Source organism: Balaenoptera acutorostrata, chromosome 17 (genome assembly GCF_949987535.1).
Source record: "Balaenoptera acutorostrata chromosome 17, mBalAcu1.1, whole genome shotgun sequence".
NCBI lineage: Eukaryota > Metazoa > Chordata > Mammalia > Artiodactyla > Balaenopteridae > Balaenoptera > Balaenoptera acutorostrata.
The window spans coordinates 77,046,780-77,070,414 of NC_080080.1; the positions used below are offsets into that span (position 1 = coordinate 77,046,780).

Sequence of the window (23,635 nt, forward strand, 5' to 3'; positions counted from 1 at the left end):
CGCCTCCCGATCACGCCCGGCTGGCATCACTTATACCCAAACCCCGGAAACGCTAGACGAGTGCAGAAATGCCGGTCGTTCCCAGTTCATGAAATGCCACTGGGTTCCTGAGAATCGCTTTGCTGCTGTAGGCTACAGCATCGGTGACGTCTAATATGCCTCTTTTGCGACGAAGCAAACCTTCAGACTTCTATCAATCTCTCCTAACGCTTCAACAAGCACCCAACTCTTCAAAGACTGAAAAGATGGGCAAGAAACGGCAGTAAACACGAAAATATTTTTTAAAAAGTCAACTTGTTTATCTTACTTTTGCCAACCAATATATTTGAAAACACATTCTCCTGCGCATGGAATGTGTATGAAGTTCAACCCATTAAACACAAGCTTATTTTTTAACTAAAACAAACAAAAACCAAACAAAAAACCTAGAAATACTTCTAGATCAACCATATAAATAGACACTCTGATTATAAATGCTCCACAAATTTTTCACACAATGAGCAGAAATCAAGTTTCTTTGTGGTATGTATTTTCCCAGATCCCCTAGAGAACTAAGAACACAATCTTAAGGTGTCAATCAAACCTAAATATGTTACTTTATGGAAAACTTGTATAATAGGTAAGCATTCATGGGGCTTATTTATGGCTTTCTGAGCAACTTGACTCCCTCACGCCCCCACCCAAGCCCAGGATAACGAAACACTCCTCAACACTCCCAGTATAAATCTGGAGGGAGTCTTTCTACTTCGAGCGTAATACCGTGAAGCATTTACCTCTGCAGCCCTCTCAGCACCAGCCACCGCTGCCTGTCACTGCTGCCACAGAGCACTGATGGACGCCTCAGCCTTCCAAAGCACCGGTGAAAGACCTTTTCAGCATCTTTGGTTGTAATTAGGAGTATTAAGAGAATAATGTAGTCAACTAACTTGTCAAATAACTCATTTACAAAATAAAGCGGTATTACTGTAAAATGATCTGCTCTCACGGGAGGAAAATGAAGTGTCTTAAAATAAGCTTGGGGCGGGGGGGGGGGGGGGGGCTGATAGTTTTCCTTAACATCTTTTAAAACTCTTAATCTCTAAGTACACCTATCATCATGTTTTGTTAGAGACCATTTTGGTAATCTGCAGAAGGATTCGTTCTAATAAAAATATTTTCCTATGCAAGATGTAAGAAGCCCCAAGGCAACTCCTCCGTAATGATTTCCTTTAATTGTGCGGTTCTATTATGATACTTCAATTTAGTTTAAAAAATCACCTCCTCTCATGAAGAGGAAGTAAGACTGTTTCTTTGGACATATTCTGAATGAAATACCAGAGGAGGAGTGCGGATTCCTCTGCAGATCCTCGGGTCTGCTCATCCACGACCCTGCGTACATCTCACCCGGAGGACGAGCCTGGTCCTCCAGGAGGGGGCTGCAGCCAGAGCAGGCAGCGGAGCCGGGGCCCTGAGGCAACCCCGCTGGATCACCCCCACGGCACCTGACAGCCCCCAGGACAGGCCTTGTTTCTCCCAAGCGCGTATAACATCTTCACTGGTTACCTCTGCAGCTTCCAAAATGTGTCCACGGAGGGGACAGTGCCAGAAGGTTCAGGGGCAGAGTGAAGGACACCACGGAAAGCTGTGCCTGTGACCTTTGTGCCTAAGGACCAGGGCAAACCTCCAGCAAGTGGGAAGATCGCCCAGCGGGTGACAGGAGGTAGAGCCTCTGCCCCTTCCCCTGGGGCCTTGGCTCCTCATCTGTGACACGAGTGCTTGGACGAGATTCCCACGAGTCCTTCTCCCTCTAAAAGCACGTGGCTCTGAGGAGCTAAGGACAAGTGAGTTATTTCCAGTTTCAAAAAAGGCCCATGGGAATACTGGCCTGTGAACTCTTCTATGCTTCCGGCATTCACTATTCTTAGGAGAAGGTTCTTCACATGATAAGTTGTAGTTATCGCGTGACGGTCACTGGCGGTAAAGCTCACGCTGGCCCGCACGACCGTGTTCTTTTCGAATTCCATCATATTCGGACCGGAACCCCCAAACAGCCACCGCTACCGACCGACTTTCCAGTGTGCTGAGCTGTCTGTCCAGGAGGACTTTGGTGCCGTTCCGAACTAAATGAAAGTCATCTCTCTGCACTCTCGGGACCGAGGACTCCCAGGCTACTTTCTCGGAAGCATTTCCCAGGAAGCTCGTCCTCCTCCCGCCCTGCTTTCTGTCTCCATGGAAAAGCAGGCCTGAGAATGGGTGAACAGAGGCACCCAGAGGAGCCAGAGGACGGCTCCTCCAAGCACTCCCATTCTGCACGCCATCCAGCCGAGGAAGCAGTTACTAGACACAAAACTGGCATGAGAGTTTATGTTAGAAAACCAGTGATTATTTGTAACTAATTCACACTCCATTTCCTTTCTGTTTCTACCCCTCTTCCGTCTGCCTTTCCTTTGTCATTCCCAATTTCCCTAATAACTGTCAACACGCTGGTGATGTTTAGAAATGACCGTGGTCACAGCTGAAACGTTCTAATTGAAACTCCTGGAAGTGGGGAGGAGAGCATCTTATCAGAAGGCTTGAAAGCCACGGAAAAAGCTGTAGGAACTGGTGGGGTGCTACAGGATAATAATACGGTGCAGGTGATGTTTCCTACCTGGTTTAGCCAACGCACTACTTCAAAAATAATGAAGGTGGCAAAGGCTGCTTCTCCTCTTGTGACATAATCCTTAACTTCTGCTCTGTTACTTTTTGATGTTCAAACAGTGTTGGCTGGGACGGAGCTGTACAGACCCACCCAGAGTTCTGGAGTGTAGACTTTGGTGTGATGCAGACCAGGTACATTCAAGACACCTGGAAACCTGGAGCTCCATCGTGATGCCACAAATATGATAACCACGGCCTGTGTTCAGGGATCACATGGTCCTCCGCTGATGGCAGCCTTGCCCAGGCCCCTGACATCAGGACAGGCCCGGGCACTGCTGGCAGCAGGCCTGAAGGGGCCTCTATGCCTCTTCATCTCGTTTCAGAAAAATTCGACCTCAGCCACGTGAGGTTTCATCAACAAAAGTAATTATCCGGCCCTGCTTGATCCCTGATGGAGGGCTAAGGAGAGAGAACACAAGCCTGAGGGAAGCGTCCATTCACAGACCATTTTGCCTACATTCTACCCCGCTGAATATCCATTTAAAAATTTCATGAAAGCATAACATGGATTGGAGAAAAAAATGTGGCAGAACCGAGGGACAGAGCGGCCCTCTGAGTCAGGGCAACATGAACTCACCAGCAGCCCTGGGGGGGGGGGGTCATCGTGGGCAGAGCTCCCCCAGCAGCTCCTTCCCGATGGAGGACCGGGGCCGGAGGGGTCATGTTACCTGCATGGGGAGGGCTGATGGGGCACAGAGCCAGCCAGGGGCAGATGACACGGGGGCAAAGACACGGTGACTCCTGCTGGCCCTAGCGATACCTCTCAAACTTGAATGTGCCTGTGCATCGGGGGGTCTGCGGGGCACCCCAGACTCTGCATTTCCCACCAGACGCCAGGTGACGCCGGGAAGCTGGTCCAGCCTTTGAGTGGCAAGAGGAAATGGAAAGAATCTCACTCCTGTACCAGCGAGCGTCAGAGTCGGCGCTCGATGCTGGCACGGAGAACGTGAGCCAGGCTTTCTTGTCTCTTACATGAGTAGAAGTCTGGGGCTTTGGGGACATGGAAACAGCAATCCCAGAGAACTGGAACTTCCAAAACCAAAGTGGCCTGGATCCGTCTAACTTCACATCTGCCAGCTGCCCGTGGGGGCAGTTAGGTAGAGACCAGGACCTGGGCTGCCGGGTGACACCGGGGAGACCCAGCACGCCGGTCTCAGAGCATTTACAACCCTGGGGGCAGTGAGGGATAGAAAGTGAGCCGCCGTACACACAGTTTATGTGAAAAAGGCTGAAAGCCAATTTCCTGTAACCCAGGCAACGTGAGCCTCGGTGCCTCCGAGGTCAGTCGGATCACGGTGACTGTGGCCTGTGTGAAGGGGCCTCCAGCTACGGGGCTGCCACGGGGAATGGCTTTCACAGTTGACACAGCAAACCCAGATTTCTGTGTGGTGTCTCTTGATTTTAAGATTCAATCATAGAAGACACCATGGGCCATGTGCTTCTGGTAAAGTAAAGAGAAACGGACAATTAACGCCTAATTGATCTTTACGTTCCAGGCAGGAAGAGAGTCCTGCAGTTACAGCAAGCACCCTGGGAATGAACATAATCCCAGATTCACCTGTAGAAGTTTCTCAGATATGTGAAAACTGGTCATTTCTCGTGTGTTATGGCAGAAAAAAGGTGGAATACTGCTTTAAGGAGGGAGTCTGACTAATTCCACTCTGAGTCACCGAACATCTCGGCGTCTGGATCTCATCTATGAAAATGAATGTGTTGAATTCGGTGAGCTTGAAAATGCTTTCCGCTCAAACATTCTTTTTTTTTTTTTGGCTGTGTTGGGTCTTCGTTGCTGCACGCGGGCTTTCTCTAGTTGCGGCGAGCGGGGGCTACTCTTCATTGCGGCGCGTGGGCTTCTCATTGCGGTGGCGTCTCTTGTTGCGGAGCATGGGCTCTAGGTGCACGGGCTTCAGTAGTTGTGGCTTGTGGGCTTCAGTAGTTGTGGCTCACAGGCTCAGTAGTTGTGGCACACGGGCTCAGTAGTTGTGGCTCACGGGCTCGTGGGCTCAGTAGTTGTGGCTCGTGGGCTCTAAAGCACAGGCTCAGTAGCTGTGGCGCACGGGCTTAGTTGCTCCGCGGCATGTGGGATCTTCCTGGACCAGGGCTCGAACCCGTGTCCCCTGCATTGGCAGGCGGATTCTTAACCACTGCATCACCAGGGAAGCCCTGCTCAAACACTCTTGGAGGCAAAGAGCAAAAGAAGCAATTTACCTCTGAGGTTAATAAGAGCTCTGGAAGAACCGATTCTTCTAGTTTCAGATCACAAAACATTTACAATCTGGGTAAACTTGTCCCATGTTGCTTTCTGAATTTTTTGGGAACAGCATCTGTGCTTACTGACTTTAGCCGTAAGATTCCAACTTGACTGGGTCCACCTTCATAACTGTATTCTTGTTTTTTCCCATTTAAGAGCAGAGAAACCTCCTTACAATTGAAGTAAGAATGCAGTCTCACATGACACCGTTAACTTTTGAATTCTTTACACATGTAAGAGAAAAGCACTCAAAATCTAAGAGTGCTGAATCTAATTCAGCTTACTGAGTTGTGGGCTGGGTTGAATCAATTGATTAGTACCTAGTGACTGAGCAATTATGTGTAAGATGTAAAGAAACAGGAAAGTCATGGCAATTTAGAAAAAAATACTCAAAATACATACAGTGAATATTAATTAAATAATGTTGATCAGTGTGGCAGGACTGTCACAATGCACCTCCCCACCAACCACTTCTCGGGAGTCAGATGACAGAGCAGGAGGGAAGAACTGGAGTAAAGGCACGGTCGCGGGGCATCCGTCCTCAGGGAAGCTCTCCACTGAGTTCGTGGTTCATTCAAGAAACCTGAAACACACCCGACAGCCGGTGCAGAGTGCTGGTGGCGGGGGGACGGGGACAGACCTACTGGGGTGAGGATGGGGCAGATGGGCTTTGGATTTCATGCAGAGCAATGGGGGAGCCCTAGAGGGTGATCGTGCACCAGTGACAGGGTCAGGTCTGTAGTTCTAAGAACTCCCCTGGCTGTGGGGAGGGACCAGGACGAGAGGGGGAGCAGGAACAGCTGCAGAGAGGCTGGGCAGAGCTGCCCAGGGGAGGGAAAGGCAGCGGGCTCTGAGCGGTGGCCCCCTGGCCACGGCCCGTGGGCCCGAATCCTGGCTCTGCCCTGTAAGGGCTGAGTAGCCTTGGGCAGGTCACTTCTCCATCCTGGGCCTCAGGTTTCCCATCTCTAAAATGGGGATAATGATACCACCTACCTATTCAGGGCACTTGAGAAGGTTAAATAAGGGCACAGAGGCACTTCTCATTCATGTCACCCTAATGAGGAGGGGGTCTTTGGGGATGGAGAGAAGTGTGGACAATTTCAAGAGATGTTTAAGACCTGCACTGGGCCGAACTTGGTGTCGGTCTGGTTGTGGAGGGTGAGGGAGCCGTTGAGGATGATTCCGGGCTTCCTGCTTGACTGCTGACGCGTGGTGTGTGGGCAGGAAGCACACACTCTAGTCTAATCTTCCCTCGCTTCCTCCTCTGCACCCCAGGCTTGAGCCAAACAGAACCACGGCAGCCCCTCCGAACCAGCTGTGCACGTTCACACATCTGTCCTCCCTCTGCCCGAGACGATTGTAACCAGCAGGGTTTCAGGAGGAAACTTGTCATCTCCTTAATACGCATCGCAAATAGTTAACAATGTTGTGGCCATCGTGAAAATTATATTTAGAAGCAAGATGTATTCCTAAGTTAAATGCTTAGTTCTGTAGGTTAAAGGAAGTAATGGCACTGCATTTGGAAGACGTTAACTTATCCATTTTAATTAATATGCCATGTTTTTCACCATTTTCCCTTTTCCTTCCCTTCCTAACGTCATTCACTTTATTAACTCCTTTTATGCTGTGAAAATAACATGTAAAGAGTGCAAAAGGAGAAGAACAAAAGTGAAAAGGTAAACGGGGGAGTAACAAAAGCATGTATCCAAAAAAGACTAAATTTGCACATGATAAATTGAACGGAAACTAAGAAATGAGAGGCCCAAACATCTGGAAGCGTTAAGTCAAAACCACCGCCCTCTCAGGACCTGTTGTTTTTTTCATTTACTGAATGACGTACCTCCTTGCTTACTGCCTGGTGAGATCCCTCAACATCTATAATCCTGATGGCTGGCTCTTCTCTTTTCTGACCTCAGTGTTGCCATCAGCGATCAGCTCCAAGCTGTAAATGAAATAATCTTCTTGCCAACAACACTCTCACTTTGTATATTCTTGGAAACCATGGACTTGTCCTAACAACATTTAAACTTTTGATTCTGGTATCCTAGTCATTTTCTTTTTTTCCTAGTCATTTTTTAGCTTACTCTTTCAGTTGGCTAGAGTAGGTCTTCAAATGTTACATAATAAAAAAATCCTTGCCCTGGGTTTTCATGATTTTGTTTTCATTTCCCACCTGTTGGGTAAACCATCTGTCCACTTTTCAGCAGGTCCTTTAAGCCTTGTTTCTTTTGACACATCCATTCTGTGAAGCCGGAGGAGAGAAATGCACGTTGGAATAGTGAAGAGATGCCAAGAGGCCAGCTTTACCTTCTAGGCCTTCATGGATATGGACCAAGGAGCAATGCCCCCCCGGGGCTCTCCTAGGGTGCGCCGGATACACGGGTGAGCAGCACACACTTGCACAGGCACTTTGATAAACGCGTGGAAATTACTGACAGTCGTGTGCTGTATTACGGCAGCAGCCTCCAGGTGGCACTGTGAACTGAGCAAATCTGCAGGGAAGCACGGAGGGGGTACAACTTGTTACCCACAGCGCTTCCCCGTGATGTCAGGGGGCAAAGAAGGAGTGGGAGACAATGTCACCTAAGGAGCCGGTATCGGGGCTGACTCAGCTCTTTGCTCAGAGCTGTGGTTTGGACCTTGGTGTGCGCCTACCCTCACCCCAGACAGACTGAGGTTGGATTCAGGACCCCTGCCCACCTCCAGAGAGCCTGACCCAGGTCTCCTGGAGCTGATGGAGACTGGCTTGTAGCTGGAGTCTGACAGGTCTAAAGAAAGAGTCTGTGCTGGACCCTCCACCCCAGGACACGGGCCAGAGGAAGCTGCGTTTCCACGAGTACAAGGGTTTCCTAGGCCACACGTGAACTTGGAGAAAGGTGGTCTAGGGTTATCTTAAAAGGAACTGCGCCCAAAGAGTCGCCCACCCCGAGAAAGCCAAGAGCCCTGCACTGGGGGGAAGGCCGTGAGAACCCCCAGCGGTGGGAGATGTGCGGCTGCCCCCAGGGACCCCAAAAGCCCCCAAAGAGAACGAGCTCTGGACTCCCCCATGCCCAGGGGATGACGGGTGTCAGAGCCGAGAAGAGGACCCCCATCATCGTCCCCCCGCACGTCCACAGACCCCCATGGACCTGCCCCCAGGTTAGAAGTGATGCCTAATACGGAGCTGGAAAGGAGCTGGGAAAACACACAAGGCTTATTCAGCCCCCTCCTCCACCGAGGTTTCGAAGCCAACACAGGCCTGAGCCGGGAGAGGGGGAGCCCAACTGAAACGGGGGGAGAGGCTGGAGGTCTTCAGTCGTTCATGCCTGAAACTGACCTGAGGACTTTGAATTATTTAAGACGAACCGAAGAGGCTACAGGTCGTGTCTGAGATTTCATCCCAGAGGCGGAGAGGAGAATTCAGGGTGCATTCTTAGGGCCCGAGAAAAGAGGACACTCGCTTCCCGTTCATCCCCTAACGAATCCAGGCCAGACAGTAGAACCGGTCCAGGTGGCATCCTTCGGGGTTTCTGTCTGTCCGTCTGCTGACGCGGAGCCCCTCAGTCCAGAGCCAGGTCCAGGGTTCAAGGTCAACCGCGTTTACTCCGGAGCCCGGCCACTCACAGCTCTGCGACCCTGGGCCCGTTCCCCGAGCTCGGTGTGCCTCAGTTTCCTCCGGGCGGTACGTGTGCTGGGACTGCCGTGAGAATCCCGCGAGGGGGCGCGTCGAGGGGCAGCGTGGAGCATCGCGTCTGTTCAGGCGACGTGAGCTGTTATTACATGTCGTCCCCCCTCATCAGATTTCAAGCTTTACGGTCACTGAACGATCTTTTGTCTTAAAATGATTCCACGGGTCTCAGGTGAGAGCGTGTGTGCGATTTCTGTCAAGGTGGGTTGACCAGGCAGTTTCTATCTACAAGGTCACTCGCGTGACCCCATATTGATTTAAGCGACAACAAAAATGTGTGGTTTCAAATTTCAAAGCAAACATTTGTGCGAGTGAAACAGCCTAGAGAAAATAATAAAGCCATTATTAAAAATGAAATCAAACCTAAGGTCGATAGGAGAAAAAGAGCCGGTCAAATCTCAATCTGGGATGGAGTCTTGACTTTGATGTCATTCTCCAAGGTCATTTAGAAAACTCGTTCACAGGCTTCATTTTCATTTGTAAGTAAGTCCATTCTAAAAAGAAATGTCATGGGTTTCTTTTAAAATGCCCTTCTCTCATTTAAGACAATTACAGGTAAAATGAAATCGAGAATCAGAAAAAAAAAAAATCACATTTCTGGTTCAACAGTCTTCCATGGCCAAAGGCAGAGAAAGTTTTGCTATAACAGGGCCACCAGCTTGTGTCGATGTCGGGGAGTCCTGCCCTGCACCCGAGATCTCAGAAGCCAGCACCAAAAATCGTTTGGAAATACGATGGCTTGCTTGATGGAAATAACGACAAGTAATTAAAAGCAGGGTGGGCTTCCCTGGTGGCGCAGTGGTTGAGAATCTGCCTGCTAATGCAGGGGACACGGGTTCGAGCCCTGGTCTGGGAAGATCCCACATGCCGCGGAGCAGCTGGGCCCGTGAGCCACAATTGCTGAGCCTGCGCGTCTGGAGCCTGTGCTCCGCAACAAGAGAGGCCGCGATAGTGAGAGGCCCGCGCACCGCGATGAAGAGCGGTCCCCGCACCGCGATGAAGAGTGGCCCCCGCTTGCCGCAACTGGAGAAAGCCCTCGCACGAACCGAAGACCCAACACAGCCAAAAATAAATAAATAAATAAATAAATAAGAAAATCCTTTAAAAAAAAAAAAAAAAAAAAAAGCAGGGTGACTAGAATTCTTAATGACAGAATTCCAATAGGACTGCTTGCCTTGTCCAAACGAACATAAAGTGATCCCATTTTCGGCCTCTTTGTCCTGTCTTGGAGGGGGCTTCACTCGGCTCTGTGCTCGGCTGTGAGAACGTGCGAGGCACAGCCAAACTCTCAGGGAGAGCCCCGGCCCTTCGCACAGGCTAGCCCCTTCAGGTCCCAGGCTTCGGGAGAGCTGCTCGTTAACGTGAGACTAATAAGAGTTAGCTGGCTCCCCAGTTAGGGTGACCAGGAGCACCTTCTAGCAGCAGCAATGACATCTCAGCAAACTCGAGGATTATGAACTTCAGTAGCAGCTCATTGGAGACACCGTGCAGGGCTCACACGCCCCATCTCATCCATCCTCACAATTACTCCCTTACGAGGGGTCTGATCCCCCTGTACCAGCAAGAGGGTAAGTACTTGCGAGTGGCACCCCGACCAGAATCCGGGGCTGCGTGGATCTGGGGACCCGGCATCTGGTTGTCCCACTGACAAGGGTTGTAGGCACCCGCAATTTGCATTTTTCTTTGGCTGTGTAAACTTGTACGTACTCTACGGCAACCGTAGCAGGGTGGCAATATAGACAGAACCTTTATTTGTGAAAATATTTTCAATTTCTAGTGAAATAAGTATGTATTAAATATGTGTGTGAATATGTGTGTAAATACATATATGTGTAAATACTCTGAAATAAATATGTGTTAAAACGGTGACACATATCAACTTGAAAGAAGGAAAAATAAAGCAGCATTATGGGGGGAGTGGACCAAGTTCACTGGGAGTGTATTAGGAAAACTGCTATTTAAATTACGTTTAAAAATTAACCTGTTCATAATGACCATTTCCTGTTAAGCACATATGATGTACTAATGCACAGAGAACTGTACTAATGCGGTTTAAAGGTTTTACGATTCAATCCCACCAACATCTCTAAAGCAAGTGTTATTATCCCCACTTTACAGATGAGGAAAGTCATGTCCAAAGACACCAACAAAGTTGTCTAAGATACTCGGCTACCAGGTGGCTGAGGGCTCCACTACCTGATCTGCATACCTACCCCTTGGTCCACCTCTCCGTGTCACACCCTCATTCCAGCTCTTAAAAGGTGGGTGTGATGTAGTTCTAAACGGTTTACATTTAAATAATGTAAGTGCATTTACATTAGGAAGCCCCTAAGCTCTAAGATCTACTCTCTTGGCCATTCACTGCTGAGTACCGGCTTCCCCTAGCAGGAAGAGGAGGACGAGAAATCGCTTAAACTTTTTCTTATGTCAAATAATCATGTTACTTGCTTACAGCTTAAATGCACAAGCAGAGAAGGTGAAATGTTTATCAACTGAGTTCCATTAATTTAATTTTCTTTCTTGACACCAGTGACTGCAGATCCATCAAAGTTAGCTGAACTCTGATGAAAATCATGAGAGATTAAAAAGAACAAACAACAGAGACTGTGTTTCATTCTGTCTACAACACGGAGCATCTGGAGAGCAGGGAGAACTCACTTTTTACTGCCATTTCTACTAAAGCCCCCAGCCGTGTACACAGTAGGCACTCACTAAAATGGGCACCCAGCTGAACTAAAATGTAAAATGCAAAACCCTCAGTAGACTACCTAGCACATTATTTTATATTATAAAAGCTCAATGATGCCCTCAGATAAAAAACTCAGGAAGCGAACCTCAGGATGCACTGTTTATAAATTTGAAACAACACTCCAAGTGCCTCCTTTTGATTGGAGAGCTTGGGGCACTGGCCCACAAACGCACAGAAACTGTTTATTCACAGCTTAACGAACACATTAGCCCTGAACTGTGCTTACAACACAAATACAGTCCAAAGGGAAATCAATACAAGGTAGAATTTTAAAGCAGAACCAGTAGGTTCTGCTTTAAAAAAAAAAGAATGAATACTGTTGATGTTATTTGCCAAGCAACACCTAGAATTATTTTCCATCTCTGGAATCAATCTTAGTGCTGGAAAAGTTCAGCAGTTGTTAAAACAACTAGTTCCTTGCCTCAACTGTACTCAGAAAAGACAAACAGTATTTTTTCACTTTTAAGAATTCAGACTGAATTCTGGGACAATTCAAAGTAAGACAGGCAAGTCTGTAGACACCTATTTTTGCAGCGCATATTTTAATCTTTAGCACTTAACACGTCTCACATAAACCATTTTCAAGCCTAGAACGGCATGAGGTAAGGCTTCACCACAGTCTACCCTGGAAATGTCATTCTGGGGTCCAAGCGACAAGGGGCTCAGGAGTGGCTGATACGGTCACTGCACCTTGCCCAGGCCCGTTCCAGCTCTGCTCCAAGCTGGCCGGAGCGAAAGCAGCGGGCAGGTGGCCCAACTGCTATGCTCTGCGGCCACAGGCCCTCCCCTGCCTGTCCATCGTCACCTGCCCCCAGGGCCCCCTCCCCCCAGGCACGCTGGCTGATGCCGGCGCCTCCCTGCCCTGGCATTCCCCAGCCCTCCTCCGCCTGGGCTGGGCCAGAGCCTTCCAAGTGTCCCCAAACGCACCGCGAAGTCTTTTCTGACCTCTCATTCTGTGTCCCATCCCTCCTCCCTGGCACTGCCCTTCCCCCAGCCACGGACACCTGGTCAGCCCAGCGTAGCACCAGGCCCTGCGGGACAGCAGAGTTCAGAATCTCTTGTAGGGACCCTTGTCTGACGTGTGTCCAGCACAGGATGTGTGTTTGCCCCAATGCAAAAGAATAAGAAGCTAAAACTATCACAAAGGCTTTGCTTACTTCCCCACCTTCCTACTCCCGCTGCCAAAACAAACAAACAAACAAAGCCAGCTCACTGAAGAGTCTCTCTAAGGATGATGATAATAAAAAAACCTATATTAAAAGTAATCTTGATAAATACTTTAAAAGCTACAGACACTGCTGGATGGACAAAGCAAATCTTTCATGAGATCTGAAAACTCTGCCTTCCATATTCATTCCAACACAATACGCATTTTTACCCTATTCCTGCATGCTGTTCTTTTAAAATGAAACTATCTGCCTCTATCTTGATTAACTGTTTCTCATTCCTGTTTACTAAAAAAAAAAAATGACTCATCCAAAGAGAAAAAAGGGAGTTGGCTTTTAGAAATAGTTTTTTTTTTTCCTCAGTCTCTATCATTGTTTACATTTGTTTAGTGAGAAATGAAATTTTCTATTATTTTTTAACAAGAAGGAGGATTATTTTGCTTGGGGCGAAAGGTAGTTGTTGATGTTTACAGCGTCCCGGTATCTGAAGCTGTGGATTCTGCGCGCATCACTTAACGCTCAGGAGAGAAACGCAGCGGCAACCATTTATGGGGACTCTTCCTTCTGCAACACCTCCGGCCAGATGGGATGGACACCTTAGAATCAACAAGTATCACCTGTCCCACTTAGCAGATGGGAAAACTGAGGCTTGGAAGGTTTAAGTGAGTTGCCTGAAGCTGGTCAGTTGAAGGAGCAACCCCAGGTCCTTCTGTTTTCTAAACCGGTGCCCTGGTACAGCCCTCAAAAGTCATGGAAACGTCCCAGGCACAGCCCTCAACAGGCATGGAAACGTCCCAGGTACAGCCCTCAACAGGCATGGAAACGTCCCAGGTACAGCCCTCAACAGGCATGGAAACGTCCCAGGAGCAGCCCTCAACAGGCATGGAAACGTCCCAGGAGCAGCCCTCAACAGGGATGGAAATGTCCCAGGTACAGCCCTCAACAGTCATGGAAACGTCCCAGGTACAGCCCTCTACAGTCATGGAAACGTCCCAGGTACAGCCCTCAACAGTCATGGAAACGTCCCAGGTACAGCCCTCAACAGTCATGGAAACGTCCCAGGTACAGCCCTCAACAGTCATGGAAACGTCCCAGGTACAGCCCTCTACAGTCATGGAAACGTCCCAGGTACAGCCCTCAACAGTCATGGAAACGTCCCAGGTACAGCCCTCTACAGTCATGGAAACGTCCCAGGCTGCCAGGGGTGAAGAGGGGCTGGATCTGGATGTGTGCCTGAAAGGAAGGGAGGAAAGAACATTAGCTGGCGCGCTCCTCGCCGCCCCTAGCCCGGAGGATGCCAGGCCTCAGGCTGCTTCCAGAACAAAGCCTCTTTCCTGCTGTGGTGGCAGAATCTGTGTGCCCACTGCCAGAGAAGCTGGAGTTCGCAGTACTTGCGGTGCCGGAGGAGAAAGCAGTGAGGGGGAGTTAAGAGGCAGGAAGATGGTCTGGAAACTCTGCGGGGAGACGGCATTCCTAAAATATAAAGAATAGGCCCGCTAAATCCAATTTGTGGCAGTGACAATAAAAGCCCTTTGGTAAGATTCTCTAAGGAGCTCTCAAAATGTCACTGCTCCCTCTGTGGGAGAAAATAATTATTCTAATATCTTGCTAAGGAAATTAGAATATCTTCTGAACAACAGAAAAATAACAATCTAGTCATCACCTGATTCGATACAAAGCAGACTTCCCTGCACTTGCCTGGAGGATTGGGCCTGAATCCTCCAGACCACGGAGACCCACCCAATACAACAAAGACCACTTCCTGTGACCCTCCCACCCCCAAGGGACAGACCCCCAAGGGGGCATGTTTATACAGACAGAAGATATAGAACGCACAAAGCACCAGTTATGTATCTGTGCCTTCAGAAAATAACGTTTACCGAGCATCTACTCATGCCAGGCAGTGAACACAATGAACGCTACATGGAGCTCACAAATATGGCATAAATAAATGCAATATGCAGCACGATATGTCCAGGTGCTAAACAGAAGGGGAGAACCAGGACTCAGCAAGGTGGAAACTGCTGCTGATTCCAATAGTGGGGGACAAGGGCTGCTGGTGTGTCCCAGGAGCTTGGAGAGGAGGTGAGGGCTGGAGGTGTCGGCATTATCAAGAGAGGGAGTTTTTCTTTAAGACGGTAGAAACGACAGCACATTTGTATGTTGACAGGAGCGGTACAGCAGAAAGAGAAAAACCAACGCACAGGATGCAGGAGAGAGATTTCATACGGAGGCACTGAAAACAGGGAAATAAAAATGAGAAGCAGAAGCCTTAGCACAGGGGTAAGTTCTGGCTTACAGGCGTCAGGAGGCTCTAGGGGACTTTTCATACCTGGCCCGGGACATCGGAGGAGACCTCTGGAGGTGATGACGGCGCTACAGCAGTGGCAGGGGCCGGCACTCCTGGGGGTGAGGGCAGTACCTGTACGGACCCTCCCGGGAGCCCGAGCTGGGCTCGCGGCACAGAGCACCTGCCGGGGCCAGCGGGCGAGAAGAAAGGCAGTGACGCTGCCGCGGGGACACAGACCCAGTGAGTCAGCAGTTACCTTCTAGTGCAGATGCTGAGCCGCCACAGAAGCAACACTTAACAGTGCTGGGAAGCGGCAAGTCCCCATTTGCTTCTCCTCCTGCCAAAAGCAAAGCATCGGATGGATTATAATTCCATCTCCGAGCAGAGAGAGGAAGAATGTACTGCTTTTGCAAATTTAAGGTTTAACCACGGGGCATCAGAGACCCCAGGGGAAAACAACTAAGAAGTCGTAGAGTATATAATAGCCAGGGAAGGGAACGCGATCCTTCGACAAAGACCACTCAGTGCCTGCCACGGGCCAGGAGAGGCTGATGTGCCTGAGGCGGACGCAGTGCGGCCGTCACAACAGTCACAACGTGCCGGCTGCAGTCCGCACAATGCAGCGTCAGGGCGGGGAGATTCCAGGGGACATGGGCAGGGCAGGACCCGAGTGGAAACGAGAGGACAGTAACCCATGACCGTTCCGATGGCGAGACGGGGGAAAGGCATCTGGGAAACAGAAGACAGAGGACCTAGCGGGGTAAGAAAACAGCAAGGAGAAAGGGGCCCAGAGAGCAGGTGTGACCCTGGTGGACAGCGTCCTGGCGGAGAAGGGGCTGGCGGGGCCCCTCCTCCAGGGTCTGGGGTCAGAATACGAGCTCCGCACCCCCAGCTCCACTCTTTACTCCCGTGTGACCTCGGGTCTCTCTAACCTTCGGGTTCCTCACCTGCACCACGAGGATGACGGCAGGAGCCCTTCCTGGTGTGTTGGGGGTGATACATGTTAGCCACTGTTCTTTGTAATGAGCTAGAGACAACACCATCAGAATGTCACAGACTGTAGAGGCAATCTGTAGATCGATTTAAGGAACAATTTTTAAACAATTAAAACTGTCCCAAACTGGTATTAGCTCCTTTGTAAAGAGTGAGCTTTTCATCCCAGAATGGGCCTGTGCAGACGAAGCCTTACCGTCAGCCCAAGAAACTTTAGAGGGGATTCCTGCAGTGGATGAGGGGGTGGCAGCCGAATAATAAGTTCTGTGATTCTTGGAAACTTTTTCTTGCTGCTGATATTTAATTTACTGTGTTCAAAGCAAGAAGACAGGAACATGAGGACAGAGGAAACATGCAGACAGAAGGAAAGTTTGAAGATAAACCATATGTAAGGTATTGATCACTGAACGAAGAATTAAATGGAATATATTAAGAAAGTGAAGTGGATTAAATCTCCCAAGAAACAAGAGAGTAAAGAAGAGGAAGGTATGAGCGAGGTGGGGTGGATGAAGAGACAGCAGGACCCAACTGTGCTCGGAACGTGGTGGACCTTTCCTTCCGCTCTGCTCTAGTCGTCCCGGATCTGCAACACGGATGATCTCTTATCTCCTTTATGGCCTTGAAATTCTCATACTTCTTATGCAGCCTGTTTCTGTATATAGAACGTGCAGAGTTCTTTAAGCAGCGCACAGACTCTGACACTGCCCATGAGTTTACAGCCTGATGGAGGGAATCATTGTCAGGAGCCATTTACGGGGCTGAGGGGTGATGACCAGGGCTGAGGATGGGGGCGCTGGTACCTGGAGGTCAGAGGCAGCCTCTCCTGTTACCAAGGGCTGGATGGTCCCTGTAGTAAACGTGCTAACGGCAGTTATACTGGCATGTAACATGTCAGCCTGTGTTTGCGATCACGTCACCCCAAATTTTTCAGAAAACATTTAGCCGGCGACTGCAGTTTGGTAACCGACTTATGAAATTCTGCAGTCAGGACCTGGTATTTGTGCAAAAGGAAGCCATGGGCTCCGAACTGGGAGATGTTGCCAGAAACCACTTCGGATGCGATGCTGAAGTCTCCAGTCGAACGTCTGGATTCGTGTAATTTCTCCTCCATTAGCTTAGAGGGGATCCAACACTTCTGCGGCATTGTTTATTCTTTATTGATTTCTACAGAGAGGGGATTGGACTTTTCTCATTTGTTTAACAGCCTTAAAGGTAGATGGAGGCTTTTAAACGTTCATGTTCATCTATTTTACTTACTAAGGACCTCTAGATCACTCCAATCGCTGTTTCTAGAACTCAAGGAGGTTAGAGCTTTCCTGTGTTTATATCTAGAAAGACATTGCAATAAATGAAGCCAATATATATATACCATAAAGACTAAATTGCTCCTTTTATCAAGCTACAGTTGACCATTAAAATAAAACTTATCTTAGGGAGACACTGGAAAAAAGAAACTATATAAAAAAGCTATGGTCTATCTCAGAAAATATTTCAGCAGTCCATTTCTAGTCTTTGCTCGGAGAACTACTCAATATTCAACTTCTCATTTTTCAATGCCAGCTTTTTTCAAGTATTATGACAAACACTCTAAAGTGACCTACTTCCCCTGACACCTAAGAAAAGTGATGTGTCATTCCAAAATCCATTTCTCGCACTTGCAAGGCGAGCAACAGTACTTCTATAGCCAGCCTTCTCGGCCAGATGGCAAAGTCTCTTTTAAATAAAAATTTCAAGAAAAAAAGTTATTCTGCAAAGTATCAAATGTTCCCTTCTAGCTGGGTAATTTGGAACAGTCCTTGGGTGCAGCTCTCTAGCTGGAACCGGAGTGTAGACTGGGGATACTCACGACAGAGCCTGGCAGGGAACTAGGCAGTAAAGTGATGTAAGGACTACAGAGATTCTCAAAAAGCAGGGTTATCTAAGAGGGCACTTGGCCTGAGACCCCTACAGGGACAGGAACACCGAGTGCAGAGCAGATTTTGGACCCAAGTGGGTCTACGTTTGAATCTTGCTTCTGTATCCTCTAGCTCTGTGGCCTCGGGCAAGTAAATTCCCTCTAGGTACTTCCATTTTCCTGTCTGTAAAGTGAGGATCCTAACAGAACCTTCCCCACAGGGTGGCTGTGAGATGACGGGACTCAGAGAACGGAAGGCACTCAGCATGGGGCCTGGCTCACAGAAGGCAGGCACTGAATTTTTACAGTAAACGTGATCGAAAGCACTGAAAGTACCCACAGGTATCACTGGAAAACCATTTCCCTGGTCAATTTATTGTTTTCAAGTCACATAGAAGTTCCAGATGTTCTTGTAAAAAAGAAATGCATCAAAACAGAATCTGTATCTATGAAAGATCTTTCTGGGATTTTGCAAGGCATTGCACTAAATCCGTTTAGCGATGGGGGAGGAACTGACATCTTTACTGGATTGAGCCTCCCAGTTCTTTAACATGGTATGTCTCTCCATTGATTTAGACCTTCTCTGATTTCTTTCATCAGAGTGCTAGAGTTTTCAGCACATGAGTCCTATATGGGTTTTGTTAGGTTTACACTGAAGTATTTCATTTTTTGAGCCATTGTAAATAGTTCTGTATTATTATTATTTTTTCTTATTATTTATTTTGGCTGTGTTGCATCTTCGTTTCTGTGCAAGGGCTTTCTCCAGCTGCGGCAAGCGGGGGCCACTCTTCATCATGGTGCGCGGGCCTCTCACTATCGTGGCCTCTCTTGTTGCGGAGCACAGGCTCCAGACGTGCAGGCTCAGTAGTTGTGGCTCACGGGCCCAGTTGCTCCGCGGCATGTGGGATCTTCCCAGACCAGGGCTCGAACCCGTGTCCCCTGCATTGGCAGGTGGATTCTTAACCAGTGCGCCACCAGGGAAGCCCAATAGTTCTGTATTTTTAATTTTGGCTTCCATGTGCTCATCACTACTATATAGAAATACAACTGACTTTCGCATGTTGATCTTGTATCCTGTGATCTTGCCAAATCACTTTTTTAGTTCTAGGGTTTTTTTGTTTGTTTTGTAGACACCTTGATATTTTCTAAATAGACGATCATGTCAGACACAATCGACAACAAAGAAGCAGGTAGGAGCAAACTGGGCTGAACAATAAGAGAGAGTGGAAGAAAAGTGAGCACCAAGCAGAACTTCCCAGTAGCTATAGGCAAACATGCACACGATTATTCGAAAATTCCAAGGAAAGGCAAAGGAACTGTAATAGCTAAAAGGATTTTGAAAAAGAAGAAAAAAGTGGGAGGAATCACTCTAGTACTCAGTTTCTTGACTTATTATACAGCTATAGTAATCAAGATTGTGGTATATATTGAGACAGACGCACAGATCGACAGAACAGAATAGAGAACCCAAATATGGACCCAGAGGTACAGTCATCTTATTTTGACAAAAGTGCAAAAGCAATTCAATGGAGGAAGAACAGTCTTTCCAACAAATGGTGCTGGAGCGATTGGACATCCACGAGCACAAATATGAACCTTGACCTAACCCTCATCCCTCATGCAAAAACTAACTCAGAAAGGATCAGAGATTTACTTGTAAAACACAAAACTATAAATTTTTTAGGAGATAACACAGGAGAAAATCTTTGGAATCTGGGGCTTGATGAAGGGTTCTCAGATACGATATTAAAATCTTGATCCATAAAAGAAAAAAATTTGACTTGTCAAAATTTTCAAAAAAACTTTTGTTCTGTGAATGACCCTGTTACAAGGATAAAAAGACAAGCTACAGACTGGGAGAAAATAGCTGCAAAACACATATCTGACAATGAACTTACACCTAGAATATATAAATAACTCTCAAAATTCAACTTTAAAAAACCAAATAATCCAATTAGAAAATGGACAAAAGATATGAAGGTTTCAACAAAAGGTCTCAACAAAGAGGGCATTCGAAGGGCAAACAAACACACAAATAGATGCTCCCCAGTACTAGCCCCTGGGACGACAATGAGCTATCACCACACACTTGCTGGAGGAACGAAGATGAAAAAGTGACCCCAATGGTTGGATGCTGGGAAGAGGCAAAGACACTGGTCCACCATGGACGTCGACGGCAGCCATAGAACATAGCACAGCCCAGCAACTGCACTCCTGGGCATCGATTCCAGAGAAGACGAAAACTACATCCACACAAAACCCTGCACACACGTGTCCACTGCAGCTTTATCTGTAATAATCAGAAACTAGAAACTATAAAGGGACACAATGCCCCTTAATAGGTGAATGTTAATAACGGCTGGTCATCCGAGCACAGAGCGCTGCTCGGAAAGGAAAAGGAACAGTTGGATGTATCTCAATGGCACTCGTGCTGAGTGAACAAAGCCAATATCAGAAAGTCACACACTGCATGATTCCAGCTATAGAACATTCTCAAATTACAAAATTCTAGAGTGGGGAACAGATAAACGGTTGTCGGGGGTTAGGGATGGGAGCGGGTGTGTCTGGGCGTAAAGGGGTATGGAAAGGGAGAGCTTTGTGCTTTGGTTAGAATCTTGACTGTGGTGATGGTTCCATGAGCCTACACGTGCGATCAAAGGACACAACTATACACACGCTGTACCAATGTCGATTTCCTGGGTTCAACACTGCACTATAATTACATAAGACACAATGCGAGGAGGGGGAAGCTGGGTGATGGTACATGGGACCTCTCTGCTCTCTTTGTAACTTCCTGTGAGTTTAAATTTTCAAAATAAAAAAAAGGAAAAAAAAAAAAAAGCCTGGTTGTAGCAGGGGAGTTGGAACACACAATCTGCCCCTGAAATAAATGAACAATCATGATTTCAAAAATAACCCAGGAGGGCTTCCCTGGTGGCACAGTGGTTGAGAGTCTGCCTGCCAATGCAGGGGACACGGGTTCGAGCCCTGGTCCGGGAGGATCCCACATGCCGCGGAGCAACTGGGCCCGTGAGCCACAATTACTGAGCCTGCGCGTCTGGAGCCTGTGCTCCGCAACAAGAGAGGCCGTGATAGTGAGAGGCCCGCGCACCGCGATGAAGAGTGGCCCCCGCTCGCCGCAACTAGAGAAAGCCCTCACACAGAAATGAAGACCCAACACAGCAATAACTAACTAACTAACTAACTAACTAACTGACTAACTAACCCAGGAGGTTAAATTACAATAGAAATGAACATGATTGGCAGGTTACAAGACATTTTATAGGGAGAAATAGGCTTTAACATTTGTCATCTCTTACTATCGAGAAAACAACCTAAGGCTCAAACTTTGGTCTCAAAATCAGAAAGACCGGGACTAAGTTTCCTAAATTGCTCCAAAATTTTAAAATGAAACTTTGCTTTGAAAAGAAGTGTTTTTCCCTTATTATGGTTCCGAATATGGCCTGGGTTGGAATATGTCATTTAAACAGTACTGAAGACAGTAAGGCACTATCATATGAACTTACTCTTGCCCAGGCGATACCAAGGGGAAGGGGTATGAGCAGATGAGACCAGAAACCAAAGAAAATTAATACATTTATGGTGCTTTCTGAAATAGTTTCTCAAAAATATTTTCACATAAGGATTCCATCATTCAAACAGAACAATTCCAGATTTCAATGGTTTCCTACTCCAAACTGAAGTGCTTTCAACTTGTTTTGATAAGAGATTAAGACGTACAAGCTTCCAGTTACACAGTAAATAAGCCATGGGGATGTAATATACAGCATGAGAAATATAGTCAATAATATTGTGGTAACTTTGTATGGGGACAGATGGTTACTAGACTTATCTTCGGCATCAACTTGTAATGTACGTAGATGTCCAATCACTACCTAGCACACCTGAAACTAACATAATATTGCATGTCAACTATATATTTTTTTAAAGTCAGCATCAAAGAACAGGATTTGGGGCAGAACTGACTGGTTGGTCAAACTTAAAAGGAATAAATCATTTTTCTTTTAAAATTCCTCAGTTTCTCTATAGTCTACTAAGAAGAATAAGATTCAGAAATATACTCGACCTTTCCTAAATCTTCTTCATTAATTCTATATTTTAAATGACCATGCTAATAGAGGTGTGTATAAGGTGATTGGCAAAGTTTTAAAAACAACACTTGTTTTGTAAATTTAAGTTCTATTTAAATGTGGAAACCTGTTCTAGAATTAGTGATGCTAAATGAATAAATAAGCAAACAGGTTTCTTATCATTTGGTAGGTCTCAAAAACGCCCCAGGCCAGTTCAGGATGCATCCCTCTTGTTTTCTACCTCCCTTGACACACATATCACTAGGATATGGGCTATTACGCTTTTCTGGGATTTAAAGAGTGTAAGCAAAGTCAATAAAAAGGTCTAAGGAAAAAAGTGACTTGTGCAGTGTAATATGGAATCCCAATCTGTATTTAAAGCTAGCCTGTTAGATCTGTTTGGCTTTGAGGATAAATTTTTCTGGTAGACAGAGCAACCCAAGAACGGATCTATTACAAGTCCACTATGCCTCGCTATCAAGGAAGCAGAGGATTTCACAGATTTCATAGTCAGAAGGGACTTAAAAGACCCCTCGAGTCCAATTCATCGTACTGCAGGGTGACTGAGTAATCCAGTTCTGAAGGTTCTGCCAGTATATATGGCCTCTAATCTGTAGAATAAGCTTAAATCTAATTATTAGACCTGTGGCTAAGAAGATGTCACTTGGGAACCTAGTCTTTTTTTTTTTTTTTTAAGGGCTGAATGCTTCCATTTTCAATTTCTCTAGGTTGACACTTTTATTAATTAATCAGGGATCACTCCACCCCCTCCCCAAAATAAAATACTGAAATAGATACCAGAGATAAGGTAAAGCAGATTAACAGAGATGTAAAAGAGGATATAAAATTAAAAACCCTTTCCCTATATGGCTAGCAAATCCTCCTCATTTGTAAGGAGTCAGAATAACACATTTTCCACAGAAATAGAACAAAATTGAATCCCTGTCACAAACACTATTAATTAACTTAGAAATCCGCTTTTAGTCTGTCTTCCAAAGGGTGTCTGTACACGAGGAAACTGTATCTCAGAATCTATAATCAGGACAGCAACAAAACCAAGTCTGGCACAACTGACAAATTCTCTCTCAATTAATCTTTATAAAGCAGAAGTCATGTGAATAATCAAATAATTTATAATTACTAACTGTATAAAATCTTTACCATATCATGTTGATGGGTTACAGGATTTAGCTTTTTCTGCACAATGGTTTCTAAAGATGGAAGCATCCTAGGGGGACTATTATTAGCTCACACAACAGATGGCTATAATTTGAATAATGTGAAATATACATAAAGTGAAAAAAATCCCAAACGTTACTTTTGGTTCAAAACAGTAGTGTGACTGCCTTTGTTTATCTCCTTTCATTCCCAGACCCTGCTACAATGAGAATAAAATTTAAAAAAGGCAAAAAGAGCAAGAGACACAAAGCAGAAGGATGACTAGTAATTAACCTAATGGGCCTTGGAAGTTATACTCTAAGTGTCTGGTGGAAGATTCCAGGGAAAAGCGAGTGATTTTTCTGGCATCACTCCCACCACCACAAAGTGACAAGACCTCGGAGCAGGACAGACCCAGAGCAGAGGGTTAGAAACCCAGCTGAAAATATGGAGCTTATGAAACTCTAAGCACAGTACTGCTGGCTCGAGATCCCACCGTGACCTCTGCGTGGCCCACAGGACTCCCAGGTGAGCAGAAAGCAGCCTAAGGCAGTGTTAGGGGAACCACTGACTGAAACTGCCCGCCAGGCCAGGCTCAATAGTAGCCACTTGCATGAGCTATCTCACAGCAGGAGGTCCTGGTAAGGAGCACGGAACTAACAAGCTACCACCAGCCGGAAGAATTCGGGAAAGGTCA

At 47.0% G+C, this 23,635-nt stretch overlaps 1 protein-coding gene across 5 annotated transcripts in view; it reads right to left on the reverse strand.

The window, feature by feature from the left end:
- The window catches only part of FAM110B (family with sequence similarity 110 member B), a 139,664-nt gene that overhangs the window by 2,053 nt on the left and 113,976 nt on the right, over positions 1 to 23,635 (reverse strand). The window lies entirely within an intron of this gene.